Source organism: Peromyscus leucopus, chromosome 20, assembly GCF_004664715.2.
Source record: "Peromyscus leucopus breed LL Stock chromosome 20, UCI_PerLeu_2.1, whole genome shotgun sequence".
NCBI classification, from domain to species: Eukaryota; Metazoa; Chordata; class Mammalia; order Rodentia; family Cricetidae; genus Peromyscus; species Peromyscus leucopus.
In genome coordinates, this window is record NC_051080.1 from 2,308,092 (window position 1) to 2,324,074 (window position 15,983).

The 15,983-nt window shown below is 45.0% G+C and overlaps 1 pseudogene; it reads left to right on the top strand.

The window, feature by feature from the left end:
- The first annotated feature begins 10,670 nt into the window (after positions 1 to 10,670).
- On the top strand, positions 10,671 to 15,778 carry LOC114696579 (annotated as a pseudogene).
- Positions 15,779 to 15,983: the final 205 nt, after the last annotated feature.

Genomic DNA, 15,983 nt, shown 5'->3' on the forward strand with positions numbered 1-15,983 from the left:
CCAGCCCCTGAGGACACCTCCATGATGCCAGGCACTGAGCACAAGATGAGGGAGCACCAGCTGTGGCCACAATGGCTCCATTCAGGAACCCTCTGCTGGGATTCTCTGTGAACTGTCACCAACTGAGGGTTCCCACAGGGACTGAGGTGATGGCTCCCTGGTTCTCACCACCTCTGTTCCTCTTCCAGGCTGAATGGTGAAGGTGTTGGGCCAGTCAACATCTGTAAGTACTCTGCTTGCTGCCTCCCCTTGCCCTGCCTTGTGCCTGGCTCACTGGACAGAGTGGATCACCGTGTCCCTTGTACCCTTCCCTCCTCCACAGCTGTGGTGCAGTCCACCATGTCTAGCGGCTATGGCAGCGCAGGTGGTGCCAGCAGCAGCCTGGGCCTGGGAGGAGGCAGCAGCTACTCCTACAGCAGCAGCCATGGCCTGGGAGGTGGCTTCAGTTCTGGCAGTGGCAGAGGCATCAGCGGTGGCTTCAGCTCCTCTGGTGGCATCTCTCCCACCATCAAGTACACCAGCACCTCCTCCAGCAGGAAGAGCTACAGGCACTGAAGTCCCTGCCACCAGAGCTGGTCCCTGACCCCAGACCCCTGGCTGCAGAGCCCTGTGCTCAGGGGCTGTCCCTGCTGGCCTCCCACCTCTGCCATTTCCTTAGGGCTTGGGAGCTGAGTCCTTGTTGCTCCTCTGTCTGTCCCCGCTGGGTCGCCATGACTCATCTTCTGATTGTCATCCTCTGACTTCACACCATGGTCCCTTACAACTTGTCACTCACTCACTGTGTCACTTCATTAGCAGGTGCTTGCTCCTAAAGTTCTATCTTTTTGGCTACGTAGGACAACAAAATCATTTCTGCCCCTTTCATGCTGGAATCCCTTCCTGGGTTCCAATGTTGTGACTAACTGGGTGGTGTACAGAATCTATCCATGGGATGTTTTCAGCTCTTTGCTTTCTTGTAACTCCTAAATAAAGCAGATTTAGAAAATGATGGATGGCATTAAAGTTACTTCTGCATTTTCAAGTGATACATTATTTCTTTTAAAGATAATGGACATCCTATGGTTTTCATTCTCTGTCTCTGTGAAAGGTCAGCAAACCTGGGCTATAGCAACACGACACTCAGCATCCCTTATCATCTGAGTTCCATCTCCATCTGGATCCAATAGAGCGGGAGGTGTCTGGCCTGCCATATTATGGGTAGTTCTCACATGGTATCCACTCCATATTCATTATGGGACCTTTGCAGATACTAAAATCACAGGTACTTCTGGGTTTTTGTATAAGATGTCACAGTGCTTGCATGAAGTCCCTCCAGGACTTTTGTAAGCTGTGCTTCATCCCTGAACTACATCTTATTAGTCCTCAGAGTGTGGTGATTGGAGACTGACAGAAGAGTAAGATCTGGTCGGGCAGAGGTGAGGCACGCCTTTAATCCCTTGGGAGCCAGATGGATCTCTGTGAGTTCGAGGCCAGCCTGGACTACAGAGTGAGTTCCAGGAAAGGCATAAAGCTACTCAGAGAAACCCTGTCTCGAAAACTGCCCCCCCCCAAAAAGAGTAAGATCTGCACCTCTTCATAGATTTTATATCAAAAAATATCCCATCTGCTGTTACTTGAATTTATACATGTGAACCTGAGTATATAGACTGCTCTAACTATGCAAACTTAACAGCCTAATGCCTCTGCCTGATTGTCTGAGAATATGTGTACCTCTACACCTGTGTTTACTCAAAATATCTCCTGGAGAAACATATCCCTGCCTAATTAGAGAAAAAGGCCTGTGTGTGTGTGTGTGTGTGTGTGTGTGTGTGTGTGTGTCTGTGGTGTGGTGTGTGTGTGTGTGTGTCTGTGGTGTGGTGTGGTGTGTGTGTGTGTGTGTGTGTGTATGTGTGTGTGTGAGTATGTGTGTGTGTGTGTGTGTGTGTCTGTGGTGTGGTGTGTGTGTGTGTGTGTGTCTGTGGTGTGGTGTGTGTGTGTGTGAGTATGTGTGTGTGTGTGTGTGTGTGTGTCTGTGGTGTGGTGTGTGTGTGTGTGTGTGTGTGTGTGTGTGTGTGTGTGTGTTTCCTCACTCAGAATCAAACACTTTCTTTCCTGGGCTGATTATCTCTGCTGTGTCTCAGGTATCCCCTCTGCTACCTGTAGCACTCAAGATTTTTCCTGCCTTTTAATTCTTTAGCTGGCAGAGAAATCAAACTAACCAGACCTCTAGACTGTAATATTTTCATCCATTTTACCTGATTATTTTATGGAAAGTAATTCTGGTTCCGGGCACATAGATCTCCTCATGTGTTCACTCCTAATCATCCCCCCATCAAAATGGGCATCCCCCCTTTTACACGAGCACCCCCTCACTTTCTTCTCGGGATCAGGCATAGGACAGCTGATCTAGGCCCATGCCCTCCACATGTGATTCTGTATCTATAAAGAATAACGAAAAGGAAAATGATTCACAACATGCTAATACATATGTGGATTTAGATAAAGTTAAAATCTTAACATACTTAGTAATCTAAAGTATCATAAGGTAAAATTATGACCCTATATGTCAATACATTTGATAACTTTGATTAAATGCACCCAAACCTTAAAAGCTGCAAAATAATAAGATGTGGAGAAATGGTCAGGATAGCCTATGCACCATCTGTGGAAAGAAATCAAACCTGTGAGTGTACCTTTGAGATGTTTTCATTGCCTAAAAATGAAATGGCACCAACAACTACCTCAGGAAGCAGACATGGAGGGCACCATGTATGACTCACCCCATTCAAGCCAACACTGTTCTAACGACGCAAACAAGAGAAAGCTACTTGGAGAAGGGAAAACCATAAACTAATCAACACTGCTCATAAATGTCACACAAAAGGGCTCAACAAGACAGCACTAAACAGAAAGCTGGGGTATATACAAAAAACTCTACACCATGACTAGCCAGGGTTCATTCCAAATGTGTCAGGCCTGTTCAACATCCAGAGGCACATACTACAGTCTAGTATTTTGAAATAGCAAAAAAGAAGCCACATGATCATATCAGCAGTGTAGAAAAGGTACATACCACACAATCCAACACTCAGACACGTTAAAGTAAACAAAAACTTTTTGATGCATACGGGCAAGAGAGCAACTTCCTGAACTTGTGAGCATCCAACAGAACTCACAACTGGCCCGAGTGTAGAGAACAAATGTCCATGGGGTGCTCAGCCACAAGGGGGGCGTCTGTGTCATCACACTCTCTCTCTCCAGGGCTGGGGACCCACTTCAGAAGAGGGACAGGAGGCCTATGGGAGCCAGGTGTCAGGGAGGACTAGAACAAAAAGTGTCCTCTGGACATGACAGGACCACTGTGCCCGGGAATCCACAGGGGCTGTGGTTAGCTGCATAAAACCTGAGCTGTGGTTAGCTGCATAAAACCCACAGGAGGTCAAACCAGTCCAGGTTCCAGTGCAGATGGGAGAGTGCCTCACCAACCCTGACCTGTAGCTGGGGAACTACTGAGGGTCGATGGTGGGGCTCAAGCTCAAGCCCTCATGCCTGTGTGAAAAGCACTGTGCTGATCAAGCCATTCCCCAGGAGCCCCTCCTTTCAATGCCTTGTGAGTCTGAGATGGGGAGAGTCAGTTTTCTTTAAGCATGTGGCCCCTGGTAGGTCAACCATGCTCTAATGCAGAGCCCAACACCCATGTGTATATAAGAAGCACAAATAATACTTTGTAAGTGAAGGGGAAAGAGATAAAGAGACCATGTGCAGTGTGGGGATCTGGTAGGAGGAAGAGTCAAGAGTGAACATGATCAGAATATGTTGTAGACATGTATGAACCTCCCAATGAATTAATTTAAAACATTGTTTCTCAGAGTCTCTTCCTCACCCTGGAGCTCACCAATTCAGCTCAGCTGGCTGTCTCACTCATGTCCTGCAGGGCCTGGCTTGCACACAAATGCTGGGAATCAAACTCAAGCCCTCAAGACTGTGCAAGAAGCTCTTTACTGACTGGGCTGTCTCCCTCAGAACCCACTCCCCATGATGACTTATACGTGTGAGGTAACCTGCAAGGGAATGCACAATGTGATCAAATAATCCGACTTTATTACACATTTCACCGAAGGGGGAAGGGGAGCAAAGGCTGACGTTGTGAGACTCCAGGAGAAGGTGCTGGGCGTGGGTGCTGTGTTCTACTTGATACCATTGATCCCATGGGGACATGGCGTGGGAATTCTGGACACACTACAGGTGCATTAGTCGGTATCTAACAGAGAGGCAGTCTTATCTATCCGATCAGAGGGGGAGAGAATGATAGGAGAGAGGGGTTGATACAGTACTACATATTTGGTGGGTGTGATTTTGGAGGCTGACAAGTTACAATATCTACGCCTACCAAACTGGAGCCCCAGGACAGCCAATCTTTACTTTGATTGAATGAAACAGTACCCCATGAATGGTAGTCAGGCAAAGGGAATGTCCTCTGCCCCTGTGTTCTCTTAGTTCCTTCAGCTAATTGGGCAGACCTATTCTCATATTGAGGGCAGTTTGCTTCACTCTGTCATTACAGAGTTAATCTCAAAGAAATACATTCACACTCACACCCAAATACCTGGGCACCTATGGTCCATTTAAGTTGGTACATAATAATAATCATTTTAATGTGGATTGGGAAATAGAACATCCGAGCAAATGGGTGACAGGTAGTCTAGCTACATTTCTCATTGTTTTCTGTGGATAAGAAAGGGAAGAGACTAGAAGGACCGTGATGCTAATGATTTGGAGTTGGGCATAGGATGGTTGCTTATGAGAACACATGGAACTATAGATGTAGCTCCGTGGTAGAGTGCTTGCTTAGCACATGCAAGGCCCTGTCTTCAATCTCCAGCACTGCAAAGGCAAATGAACACCATAAACATAAATGAATACAAATATGTATATTATATAATATATGTCACTAAAGGAGGAAGGAGAGCAAAGGCTGATGTAATGACTTTAGAAATGAGTGAGATTACAGGAAAAGGTTCTTTGTGGAAGTATGCATATATATGTATTCTTGTGTATGTATACACACACACACACACACACACACACACACACACACACACACACACCAAATAACATACACAGCCAAATAACATGAATAAAAAAGAAATCATTGCTCACATATAACTCTCAACAGCATTTCCCCAATAAAGACACAGAATGGATGTGAAAAGAGGCTCCATCTTGCGCATCCAAGAAACACACTCTCATATCAAGAACAGACATCATCTCAGAGTACATGGTTACAAAAAGATATTCCAAACAAATGGACACAAGACAAATTGATGTAGCCATTTTAATATGTTGCAAAATAAATTTCAAGCCAAACCTGATCAGAAGAGATAAGGAAGGGTACAGCATACTATCAAAGGAAAAATCTACCAGGAAGAAACTGCAACTTTTCTTTCCCCAAGTATTGCATTTTATTCCACCATGTGAATGGCCAGGTTAGGGCAGTTCACAGACAGGATGGAAAATGAGTGGTGTACAGGGTTGGGAAGCAGGGTCATTTAGGAGAAACTTCTAACCACTTCAAGGCTTCTTTTGGAAATAACAGAAACATCCTGTGATTAGATGCAAGTTTGTCACTTAGTAACTCTTTGTACCTTTTAAAAAGGAGAATTCTAGACTATGTACACCTTAAATTCCACTTTTAAAAAGCCTTAAAGAGATGCCTAGCTAGAACAAGACCACCTGATGAGCTCACGCTCAGGACCCTCTATGAAGCCTGAGTCATAACCAGAATATGTAACCAGTCAGATTCTGAGTGAGGGGATGTTTGCACGGCTTCAGTGGTTTGTAGCACCTGGTCCCTCCCTTGGTGAACAAATCTCCTTGGTGGGCAGAGAGGTGCCCGTGACTCACCTCTGGGCACATGGCTACTACTGACATTAGCAAAGTGACAGTCTGAGCCTTCTGTTTCTATTTGGTAGAGCCTCTAAAATACTGTAGGTGACTGGGGTTAATACAAAGTTAGGACATGACAGGATCTGCAGATATTTGTAATAGTTCTGCATATCTGGACAAGAGGGAAGCCACAAGACCCTTAAGGAAGAATGGTAAAAAATCCTAATCCCTCAGTCTGAGGATTAATGTTTCCTGGTAGCCTGCTAGGAACAGCTATGACTCTATCTGAAAACATTCCAAATTCTCTTTCTTTTTTTGTCTTTTATTTTTGTTTTTTGTTTGATTGTTTGTTTGTTATTGTTTTTTCCAAGACAAGGTTTCTCTGTGTAACTGTCCTGGCTGTCCTGGAAATAACTTGTAGACCAGGCTGTCCTCAAACTTATATAGATCCATATGCCTCTGCCTCCCAAGTGCCAGGATTAAAGGCATGTGCCACCATTGCCCTGCCCAGATTCTCATAATCTCTTGATAAATAGCCAAGCATTCCACATGAGCATCTGGCTGAGTTAGAGGTCCCCTGTGGGGCAAGGACAACCATCATGGCACCTTGTGTAATCATCCCACATTAGCCCCAGTGAATTATCTGTCTGTTGATCTTGAATCAAGATCAAAATGCTATCTAAAGAATGGTGGATACTCATCTCCCTCTTTTCTTTCCTCTTTTTCAAAACTTTAGTTCTAATGGAAATAGCTTCTGACAAGGACATACCATTTCTTAATATCTGTGTACCAAACACAAGGGCACCCAAGTTTGTAAAAAGGAACAATACTACAGCGGAAATCAAAAAGTATGACCCTCACACATTGATAGTGGGAGACTTCATTACTTGACTCTGACCAAAAGACAGACAAAAGTAAATAGAGAATGCTGGAGCTAGCAGATGTTATAAACCAAACGGACCCAACATGTTTACAGAACAATTCACCCAAACACACACAAAAATACCTGTTTCTCAGTACCTCATAGAACTTTCTCCAAAACTGACCATATACTCAGGCACACAAAGCAAGTCTCAACAGATTCAAGAAAATTGAAACAATCCCGTGCATGCTGTGTGTGGCCACAATGGGTTAAAGCTGGATACCAACAACAACCAAATCAATAGAAAGCTTTCACACTCACTGGACACTGAAATATTCACTACTGAATTTAAAATGGATTAAGAAAAAAATTAAAGATTTCTAGCATTGAATGAAACTGAATACACAACATATCCAAACATATGGGACACAATGAAGGCAGTTCTAAGAGGCAATCTCATAGCACTAAGTGCCTACATAAAAAAAAATTAGAGAACTTAACAGCATACCGGAAAGCCCTAGGAGAGAAAGAAGAAATCATACATCAAATGACAGGAAATAATCAAACTGAGGGCTGAAATCAATAAAATACAAACAAGCAATGCAAAGAATCATTGACATAAAGAGTTGGTTCTTTGAGAAAATGAATACAATTGACAAACTCATATCCAAATTAACTAAAAGGCAGAGAGTGAATATCCAAACTAACCAAATTATCCATGAAGAGGCAGACAACAGACAGCGAGGAAATCCAGAGAATCTAAAGACTTATTTTAAAAAGCTGTACTCCACCAATATGGAAAATCTAAGAAATTGATTATTTTCTCAAGACGTGTCACTTCCAAAAGTTTAATTAAAATCTCATTATCCATTTAAACAGACCTATAAACCCAGTAAAATAGAAGAAGCCGTTAAAAGTCTCCCAACAATAACAAAGCCCAGGGCTTGATGGTTTTTAAAGCAGAATTCTACCACTTTCAACAAAGAGATAAAGCCATACTCCTCAAATTATCCCACACTATAGACACAGAAGAAACATTGCCCAATCCATTTACACAGCCACAGTTACCCTGATACCCAAACCACGGAACCCCCATCCCAAAAAAAGAAAATTACAGACAGATTTTCCTTGGGAACATACATGTAAAAATTCTCATAAAGTACTTGCAAATCGAATTGAAAAGCACATCTGCTGTGGTATGTTCTGTATGCTGTGAATGTATTACTCTGATTGCTTGAAAAATAAAAAGCTGATTGGCCAGTAGCCAGGCAGGAAGTATAGGTGGGAAAAACAGACAAGGAGAATTCTGGAAAGGGGCAGACACTAGCCACCACCAAAGGAACAACATGCCAGCAGACTGGTAAGTCACAGCCATGTGGCATCTTATAGATGAACAGAAATGGGTTGATTTAAGATATAAGAACTAGATAGTGCGGGTGGTGGTGTCACATTCCTTTAATCCCAGCACTCTGGAGGCAGAAGCAGGCAGATCTCTGTGAGTTTGAGGCCAGCCTTTGCTACAGAGTGAGTTCCTGGAAAGGGACAAAGCTACCCAGAGAAACCCTGTCTCAAAAAAACAAACCAAAAAAAAAAAAAAAAAGATCTAGACAGCAAGAAGCCTGCCATGGCCATACAGTTTTATTAATATAAACCTCTGTGTGTTTACTTGGAGGACACAGGTGGTAGAGATTTGCCCAGACCTCCAGCAGGCAGGGACACAGAAAAACTTTCAGTTACACACATCAAAAAGATCATCCATCATGATCAAGTAAGCTTTATTCCAGACATTCAGAGCTGTTTCAACATCTGTAAAGGAATAAATGAAATCTACCATATAAACAAACCAAGAGACACAAATCACATGATCACATCATTAGTTGAGGAAAAGACCTTTAACCAACTTACCAGCCCTTCAAAATAAAAGTCCTGGAGATATTATGAATACAGGGAGCATATATATGTTGATTTAACTGAGTAGTTTAATATAATTAAGGCAATTTACATCAAGACCAAGGAAACAGCAACTTAAATGATGAGAAAATCAAAGCATTCCCACTAAAACAGAAGCAAGACAAGGTTGTCCACTCTCTCCAGATCTACTCACTGTAATACTTCAAGTCTTAGCTAGAGCAATAAGACAATTGAAGGAGATCAAGGGGATTTAACTGAAAAGGAAGAAGTTTAAAGAATCTCCATTTGCAAATGATATGACAGTATATATGAGTGACCCTAAAAATCTATCTGGAAACTTCTACAGCTGATAAACACTTTCAGCAAGTAGTGGGATATAAGATGAACTCAAAAAATCAGTGTCCTATCTATATACAAATGACAAACTGACTGAGAAAGAAATAAAAAGAAGCAACACATTTCAAAGTAGCCTCAAATAACATGAAATACATAAAACTCTAACCCAGCAAGTGAAAGACTTGTATGACAAGAAGTTTAAGAAGATTATCAGAAATATTGGAAGATCTCCCAAGTTCATGGATTGGTAGAATTAATAATGTAAAAATGGCTATCTTACCAAAAGCAATCTACAGATTCAATGCAACCACATCAATATTCCAACACAAATCTTCATGGATTTTGACAGGACAACTTACAGCTTCGTGTGGAAACAAGAATAACCCAGGAGAGTTAAAAAAACATCCTGAAAAATACAAGAGCTGCTGGAGGCATCCCCACCCCTGAAAGGCTTGACTACATCTCATTGAGATTCATGATTTAAATAAAATCAGTTTACAGAAGATGGGAAGATGGGGTGAACTGTTAAGTTTTCACCAGGAGCAATCAAGGAGAAAGAAGCAGCTGTAACACTAAGAAGGACTTTAAACAAACTGGGAGAGGGGCTGGAGAGATGGCTCAGCAGGGAAGGGCACTGTCTACTCTTGTTCAAGTGGGTTCAAGTGGCTCACAGCTCACAACCTTCTCATAACTCTACTTCTAGGGGATCTGACTCACTCTTCTGGTCTTCAGGAGATCCAGGCACACAAGTGGTTCACACACATTCATTCAGGCAACATGCCAATACACATATTTTTTTAATTACATTCATTTTCGTGAATTTAAGAATGTGTACGTGTGTGTCTGGTGCACTCAGAGGTCAGAAGAGGACATGGGATTCCCTGGAACTGAGGTTACAGATGTTTGTGACTCACCATGAGGATGCTGGAAACTAGAGTCAGGTCCTCTGCAAGGGCAACAAGTGTTATTCACCACTGAGCCATATCTACAGTTTCTTGAATCATTTTTAATGTAAATATATATACTTAATATGTATTTTCATTTTCTACATACGTACCAAACAGCCTATCTTTAGATACAATATTGAATTCATTACTGAAGAAATCATATTTTTTTGAGATCTGCTTTCAAATTTTCTAGGGTTGGTGAGCAAACTGATTGGAAACATGAAAAAATAAGGCTGGTGTGAGCTGTTTGGTGGAAACTGGTGACAAGGGTATGGGACAACATGTGGTTGACTTCTCTATCTGATGAGATGGGGTCTAAAGGAAAACAGGTCACAGTTCACACTCCTAATCACGAAGGTCGGTGACAACCTCTCTGTTGGCATAAGAAGACAGTTGGTCTCCAGGATGTCCGTGGGAGAAGGGCAGGCATGGGGAAAAGGGATCTCAGCACATTCAGCAGGATCTGCAGAACCTTTGAGTCGGTGACTAAGTGAGATACAGTGAATAAACAGCTGATTTACTGTACCCAGATTATGTTAAAATGAGAGGCAAGAGCATTTTCCCTGACTAAAGGAAGTCAAAACCACAACCTCAAAATTAAATAACATTTTTGATTAATCTAGGTGTAAGCTCACTGTGTATGTGTAAATCCCTGTCCTTCCCACTCTGCAAGCTCACGTTAGGACCAGTACCAGCCCAACTATACTATATATAAGCAGCTGCCCAGAACCTATCACGCTCATCTGCTCAGCTCTTCTCTGTAGTCTCTCCACTTCAGAGACTTCTCATCTCCAGGAACCATGTCTACCAAATCCACCATCAGGAGTCAAACCAGCCACCGAGGCTTCAGTGCCAGCTCAGCCAGAGTCCCTGGGTTCAACCGCTCTGGTTTTAGCAGTGTGTCTGTGTGCCGCTCCCGAGGCAGTGGTGGCTCTGGGGCCATGTGTGGAGGAGCTGGCTTTGGCAGCAGGAGCCTTTATGGTGTGGGGAGCTCCAAGAGGATCTCCATCGGAGGGGGCAGCTGTGGCATTGGGGGAGGCTATGGTAGCCAAGTTGGAGGAGGCTTCGGCTTTGGAGGAGGAGTTGGCACTGGCATCGGATTCGGTGGTAAAGCTGGCTTTGGTGGTGGCTGTGGGAGCTCTGGATTGCCTGTGTGGCCCCCTGAAGACATTCAAGAGGTCACCATCAACCAGAGCCTCCTCACCCCTCTGAACCTGCAAATCGACCCCACCATCCAGAGGGTGAGGACTGAGGAGCGTGAGCAGATCAAGACCCTCAACAACAAGTTTGCCTCCTTCATCGACAAGGTGAGATGTGTTCTTTCTAGAGCAGTCTACACAGGAGTAGACTTGAGTGGATGCCAAAGGCAGAGGTGGAGGAAGAGTCTTTAGGCTTTGCTCAAGCACGGCCATTCTTTCTGGTTGACTCTGTCCTGGCTTGGTGCTCCTCGTGAGTTAGGCTGGCAGGTGGCAATCAGGGTCAGAGTTCCTCTCCTCCAGAGGTTGCCCCATACGGGTGTCTGATTCCAGTGGGCTGATATGAGCTCTGGCCTCCCATCACAGAGGATTGTACAAGGCAGAAGTCTCTGTAGTCAAGTTTGGGAGCATCCCAGTCATACTGACTGAACCATACTCCAGTGAGCCACTGCTAGGCTGCTTGTGCCCTGCCTGAGAGCTCTGCCTTCCTTATGGGGATGATGTTGGGAGCTTCACTCTGGTTGTCCCTGTAGACCCAGGGCCAGGGACTACACTGAAGGGGTCTAGGCAGAAAGCCTGAGAGGAGGGTCACACTAATGAAGGGGTCACTGAAAAATGAAATTCAAACTTCTCACACTGGACCACTCAAGGTGAAGTTCCTGGAGCAACAGAACAAGGTCCTGGATACCAAGTGGACCCTGCTGCAGGAGCAGGGCACCAAGACTGTGAGGCAGAACCTGGATCCATTGTAAGAGCAGTACATCAGCAACCTCAGGAGGCAGCTGGATGGGCTCCTAGGGGAGAGGGGCCGCCTGGACTCAGAGCTGAGGAGCATGCAGGATACAGCGGAGGACTACAAGAACAAGTGAGTTAAGAAAAGAACACAGATTGTCAAAGTTCATGGTAATGAAGGCCCAAATCTAGAACCAGACTCCATGAATTAAGGAAGCTCAGTCATAACGATGAAATGACAATTTATTGCCGAAGAGCAAGAGAATAAGACCCTGCAGGGTTGTAAGAGGCAATGAGGGAGAAAAGGAATGATATTCAATAACAACAAAATCATCTTTGGCATGATTTGCACATATTGCATTATTAGAATTTGGGGTAGGGTGTCGCCATCTACCTACTGGCTACAATGTGTCGAACCCTCCCTCTTGTAGATACGAAGATGAAATCAACAAGCGCACAGCAGCAGAGAATGAATTCGTGACCCTGAAGAAGGTGAGCTGACTAAGTCACAGGGGTGGTTTCTCTGCTGATGGAGAGAAATGCTTTGCAAGTCTGGTCCATTGCAGAGAATTTTTGCCAGGGAGATGGAGGAAAATAGGCTGGGCAAGAGAGTTAGCCAGATTCCATGTTGTTAACTCTTTCCTCAGGAAGTAGAAGCTGCCTCCATGAATAAAATTGAACTGCAAGCCAAGACAGACAGTCTGACCGATGAGATCAACTTCCAGAGAGATGTCTATGATGCAGTAAGTCCCCCTCTCTCTATTTATCTATCTCTATCTATCTGTGAATGTGTGTGTGTGTGTGTGTGTGTGTGTGTGTGTGTGTGTTCCTCTTTGTGGCAAGCCACAAGAATATATAATAGAGATTCAGCTGTGTATTAAAGCTATACTTTGACTGGCCAATGGTCTGTCTAAAGGCAAGCCATTTACTATGAATATTTGGTACTATCCAGCTTTTAATATTTCAGCTGTCTTCTGCTATGAAATTCTTGAGTGCCAAATATTTCCAGACCATTTGGCTAACAGTTTAGCTCCCCAGATGTTCTGAACTTCTAGGTAACTAACTCCCGCACTGAGCCTGGGAGACAAACTGGCTGGAGATGCATAGTCCTCCTTTTGTGCAAATGAAGCTGAAACCATCCCCCTGCCTCAAGGCCTAGTGGCTCTCCAGAGCACTTGACTGTAAACAAAAGAGGTTTTTATATATCAAGTTGGAAGGAAGAGGAACATTCATGAGGAGGCAGAGAACTGTGTGGACATGGGGGGAAAGGGTCAGATATTTTCTGTAGAAACAGACAGAATGGCATGGCCAGAGATAAGAGAGGAAGACAGGTTCTGTAGAGGGTGAAGCAGATCTCTGGTAGTTTTCTGAGTGCCAGGAGGAGAGAGCAGTAGATGGAGCAGGAGGAAACAGAGGATGAAGATGAGGCTGCAAGCATAAGAGCTTAGTCATTAGCAGGACTATGAGAGGGAACCAGATGGAACTGAAACGATGTAGACAGGATTTTATCCCAGAGAAATAAAGTAGACTGATAAGGAACTTGGTGCATCTAGAGTTATTCCTGCCCGGAATGCATGTTTGTCCTAGAGGAATAAAGTTAACAGACATAAGAGCATAGTGTATGTAGATTTTTATCCCTTGGATATCCCACACCAGATGCATCAAATTCCCCTGGACCCTCAGTAGTCAAAACCTCTGTCCTTCTCCCTCTTCCACTTTGTCCCCATTCCCTTTATTTTCTCCTGTGCAAACTGAAAGTGGGGTGTTGGGAACATCTGTAATCCTCACGTCCATAGCTGACGTTGCCTCTTTCTGTTCTGTAGGAACTGTCTCAGATGCTTACTCGCATCTCAGACACCTCTGTGGTCCTCTCCATGGACAACAATCGTAGCCTGGACATGGACAGCATCATTGCTGAGGTCAAGGCCCAATACGAGGAGATTGCTCAGAGGAGCCGGGCAGAGGCTGAGTCTTGGTACCAGACAAAAGTGAGTATTGAATGGAGGCTGATCAAGGGTACCTGGGACTCAAAATGAATCTGTAAGTCTGTGACGTCATTCGAGGTTAGAGTTCTACTGAGAAGAACCTGGGATCCTGTAATAGCAAATGGACCTAGCACTTTTGTTACAGAGTTACGTTGTAGTCCAAGGATCAAGAGAACCCAGGGGTAGATGCAAAGTTGCCATAAATGGTGTCCATGCTCTCTTTGCTTGAGCTGTACTAAGGATACATGTGGGTCTCATGGGATTACACAGAACATGTTCAGTCCCCAAGAGAACTATGTAGTCCTGTTCTTCTTCAGCTTCCCTTGTGGAAAAGCCAAAATTCAATTATACTTGATGCCACTTAAGTGTGAATTTGCTTTTGCATGTAAAACTAACATCAGTGTTCTTTCTTCTATTGACCCTCAGTATGAGGAGCTGCAGGTCACAGCCGGCAGACATGGGGATGACCTGCGCAACAGCAAGCAGGAGATCACTGAGTTGGACCGCATGATCCAGAGGCTGAGATCTGAGATCAACAACGTCAAGGAGCAGGTAGGATAGACAGAAAAATTCAGAGGTTGCTGTCCATTGTTTCTGATCCTCTAGACTCTCACTCACTAGGAACAAAGATCTTGGGCTCCCCCTCTCAAGAGAACCACACTTCAAGTTTGTTTTTCTGACTCTCTATGCCCAGTGTGCCAAACTGCAGGCTGCCATTGTTGACGCTGAACAGCGTGGGGAGATGGCCCTCAAGAATGCCAGGGACAAGCTGCAGGGGCTGGAGGATGCCCTGTAGAAGGCCAAACAGGACAAGGTCAGGATGGTGAAGCAGTACCAGGAGCTCTTGAATGTTAAATTGTTCCTTGATATGGAGATCGCCACCTACAGGAAGCTGCTGGAAGGAGAGGAGTTCAGGTGAGAATATTCACCCCTCCCCCAGCCCCTGAGGACACCTCCATGATGCCAGGCACTGAGCACAAGATTAGGGAGCACCAGCTGTGGCCACAATGGCTCCATTCAGGAACCCTCTGCTGGGATTCTCTGTGAACTGTCACCAACTGAGGGTTCCCACAGGGACTGAGGTGATGGCTCCCTGGTTCTCACCACCTCTGTTCCTCTTCCAGGCTGAATGGTGAAGGCGTTGGACCAGTCAACATCTGTAAGTACTCTGCTGGCCACCTCCCCTTGCCCTGCCTTGTGCCTGGCTCACTGGACAGAGTGGCTCACGGTGTCCCTTGTACCCTTCCCTCCTCCACAGCTGTAGTGCAGTCCACCATGTCCAGCGGCTATGGCAGCGCAGGTGGTGCCAGCAGCAGCCTGGGCCTGGGAGGAGGCAGCAGCTACTCCTACAGCAGCAGCCATGGCCTTGGAGGTGGCGTCAGTTCTGGCAGTGGCAGAGGCATCAGCAGTGGCCTCAGCTCCTCTGGTGGCATCTCTCCCACCATCAAGTACACCAGCACCTCCTCCAGCAGGAAGAGCTACAGGCACTGAAGTCCCTGCCACCAGAGCTGGTCCCTGACCCCAGACCCCTGGCTGCAGAGCCCTGTGCTCAGGGGCTGTCCCTGCTGGCCTCCCACCTCTGCCATTTCCTTAGGGCTTGGGAGCTGAGTCCTTGTTGCTCCTCTGTCTGTCCCCGCTGGGTCGCCATGACTCATCTTCTGATTGTCATCCTCTGACTTCACACCATGGTCCCTTACAACTTGTCACTCACTCACTGTGTCACTTCATTAGCAGGTGCTTGCTCCTAAAGTTCTATCTTTTTGGCTACGTAGGACAACAAAATCATTTCTGCCCCTTTCATGCTGGAATCCCTTCCTGGGTTCCAATGTTGTGACTAACTGGGTGGTGTACAGAATCTATCCATGGGATGTTTTCTCAGCTCTTTGCTTTCTTGTAACTCCTAAATAAAGCAGATTTAGAAAATGATGGATGGCATTAAAGTTACTTCTGCATTTTCAAGTGACACATTATTTCTTTCAAAGATAATGGACATCCTATGGTTTTCATTCTCTGCCTCTTGCTGAAAGGTCAGCAAACCTGGGCTATAGCAACCCGACACTCAGCATCCCTTATCATCTGAGTTCCATCTCCATCTGGATCCAATAGAGCGGGAGGTGTCTGGCCTACCATAGTATGGGTAGTTCTCACA